We start from the raw sequence: 3,399 nt of genomic DNA on the forward strand, positions 1-3,399 counted from the left end.
TCCCAGCATCCTGTTCTGTTTTCTCCGCCTACCAAAGGGTTGGCCTATGAAATGGGCCTAGGCAGTTTCTTTATTAATTAGAAATCATTCCCACATCAAACAATGCTTTAAGCTTTATCCCCACACTTTAGAGACTACTTCATCAACAATATCTTTTTAATTTAAAGGAACTATTGTCATGTTTCATTTTTCTGGTGATGAGATGACCACTTCTGGCCAAGCACTGTGGAACCATTTTCCAAAAAGATCTAAGTTACATTTTCCGGTCCATTTAGAACACTGGAGCGTTGGTGCACAGAGACCAGTGTCCAGGAGTCTCTTTTCTAACATAAATACTAGAGAATCCATGTATCTCAACTTCCAGTTCAAGCTGTCTTGCCCTTTATTATTTGTAAGTAGGTAGTCAGTCCCTCGGCCCTCCCTCTTCCTGGTTTTAAAAGTGTTGTCTCAGGCATCGCTTCATGTAAATGTCCTGGAGTTGTCCCTGTGTGGCCCAGCTTTCTGAATCCACATACTCAACTAACCACAGGCCAAAATTACAAAAGAGAAAGAAAAAGTGTGTTTGAAGGCAGAAAGACTTTTTCCCCGTCATCACTCCCTAAGTAGCAGTTTCTGACAAATGTTAGCCTTCCCACTGGATTAGGATTGGCTGTGATTCAGAGGTGACTTCCAGTGTCCACGGATGTAGAGTGTCACGTGCAGATACCACAGCAGTGTGTGTTAGTGAGGGCAGAGGTATTGGGCGCTTAAAAGAAATCTCACATTGGCTCGGAACTGAGAGATAGACATTTATTTAGGGGGAAAATTTACAAATCAGGATTCTCTGCTTGAACGGTGGATGGAGATGAGATCCAAACAATCTGGACCAGCAAAAGGGGATCCAGGGGGGAGGAGAGAAAGGGCCGGACTTGCTTCAGCATCCAGGTAAATAGTCCAAGAGGCCACGCCCAGTAACATGCCTTCCTGCAGCATATTAGGGGCCTAGGCTTCCCTGTGTTCTGCTCATGTTACCTGTCTGTCACAGTGACAGACGCCTGGGAGGAAGCCTTTGGTTCACAATTTCACAGGTCTCCATCCGTGGGAATTGGCTTCATGTTTTAGAACCTGTGGTAAATAAAGCATTGTCTTAGCGGCTTAGCAGTGGAGGAGAAACCAGAAGGGACCAGGTTGCCATCACCCTCTAAGTAGAACCTACCACCTAAACCTTACACCACTTCCCAACACATGGGCCTTTGAGGGACTTTCGAGGTTTATATTGAAACCTTGCTAATTGCAATATGCTTTAAAAAAAAAAAAAGAATCCTCTACTTACTAAAATATTTTTCATTCATCATTAGAAGAGAAATAGTGCCCTCCAACTACAACACTCACAAGAAAAACCAAACATTTCTCTATATCTATCTATCGATATGTATATCTATACATATCAATATATAGAGAGAAGGGAGGGGCCTCGCTGTGTAGACAAGCCTGACCTATGTTTAATCCCTTACTGGGCTTGAGCCATGCCCAATTTAAAAACCAATTAATTGAAAGCGAAGTTATGTGAAAACATTTGCCTTTATTCTAGACGAGCTTAAGGCGACTCAGCATGGAAGTGCATTTTAATCACAACTCCGTGCATTCCATTGCACAAAACTGAGTCCAAATGCCCCATTGTGGTTGGAGATGCAGTCGTCTGCCCAGAGAGATAATCCCAGGCAGGATTCTCTCATAATCCTGCCTGAACTGAGGAAATGTGTTAGGGGAAGCCTAGCAATCAGCACGAGTTCTCCCAGGACGTTTTCCTTCCATTCAAAGCTGCTCTTTGTTACAGAATTTCTAGATGCAGGGACCTTGTCCTTTTCAGCCTAGCAGGGCTTTATAGAAGTTCCATCCTCAAAAATGTAGAAAGTGCACTACAAATACAGTGTCTGTGTAGATACGCTTTTTCCTTAGAGAGAGTAAAAGCTGTATCCGTCAGAATGCTGGGAACCTTGCCCTGATGAGAACCAAAGAAAATAGCCTGTCTTATCTTGCACCCTCGCCTGGCGCCTGTGAGTGGCAGAAACTGTAAAGCTAGAGAGTCTTAAGTTATTTTCCAACTCGGGCAGTCTCGGTTGGAGCTCCAGTGGGTGTTCTCGAAAGCAAGGGGGTGAGGCGTCAGGAGCGGAGGTGCAGTGTTGACATAAGCGGGATTTGTGCTGGAGAGGCCTGAACGGAGCCCGAGGGTTAGAAAGACAATGTGATGAGAGTCGATTGCCTAAGCAGCAAACAAGTTGGAAAAATCTTTGAGTGGTAAATAGCAGAGTTTGAATTCCATCCTTCATGGGGATAGAGTGTCTGTATGTGCAGTGCTGTGGGCTTTTTAATTTTAATATAAATTTTACATATATATATGTATGTATGTATGCATGGGGTGTGGGTGTGGGTGGGTGTGTGTGTGCGCGCACGCCACAATCCACATTTGGAGGTCAGAGGAAATCTTTGTGGAGTCACTTCTCTCCTTTCACCACTTTGTGTAGACTTCCTGGATCAAACACAAGTACAATCACACGCTTAGAGAGCTCTCCTAGAGAAGACACAGAGCAGCAGGGAGACCACACGCTTAGAGAGCTCTCCGAAATCTGTTACCAGTTAACTACAGAGAAAAGGAGAGATAGGGCAACCTACAGTTAGCATTTTGTTTTTTTGGGTTTTTTGTTTTGTTTTGTTTTTTCGAGATGAGGTTTCTTTGTGTAGCCCTGGCCATCTTGGAACTCATTCTGTAGACCAAGCTGACCTCGAAATCACAGAGATCTGTCTGCCTCTGCCTCCAGAATACTGGGATTAAGGGTGTTCACTCCCACCGCCCAGCTATAGTTAGACATTTTGATAACAAATTTGCAGAAGTATATATCTTTACCTCATGAAATTACATGTTTTTATCCTTCTCTTTATTTATTCTTTGTGTCTTTCAAATATGCATCTCAAACCCATTCATTTCCCTGTCCCTTTGTATCCACCCTGTGCCCTTGCAACGCCACCCCCAATTTAATAAAATTTGAAAGAGAAAAGAAAAGAACAAAAAGGGAAAAATCTCATCATGGAAGCTGTAGTGTGACACAGCGAGTCACGCAGTAAACCCTCTTATCCATGTATCTTCACTTGCAAGTGTTCATTGCAAAGAGTCATTGGCCTGGTCTAGGCCTCTGGTTTCTGCCACACTATAGATGCTGAGCCCTCACTGGGTTTCCTCTTGGACATCCTGCTGTTGTTGCTCTTTGTTTTAGGGTTCCTGCAGCTTTGAGTGTGTAGGACCAGAAGACCACAGATGGCATGGATGCTGGGGTAGGCCACCCAGCAGACCACAGATGGGATGGATGCTGGGGTAGGCCACCCAGCAGATCACAGATGGGATGGATGCTGGGGTAGGCCACC

The 3,399-nt window shown here is 44.4% G+C and overlaps 1 protein-coding gene across 2 annotated transcripts in view; it reads left to right on the forward strand.

The window, feature by feature from the left end:
* Window positions 1-3,399, forward strand: part of Cfap69 (cilia and flagella associated protein 69) — an 85,150-nt gene that overhangs the window by 60,516 nt on the left and 21,235 nt on the right. The window lies entirely within an intron of this gene.

Source organism: Microtus ochrogaster, chromosome 26 (assembly GCF_000317375.1).
Source record: "Microtus ochrogaster isolate Prairie Vole_2 chromosome 26, MicOch1.0, whole genome shotgun sequence".
NCBI lineage: Eukaryota > Metazoa > Chordata > Mammalia > Rodentia > Cricetidae > Microtus > Microtus ochrogaster.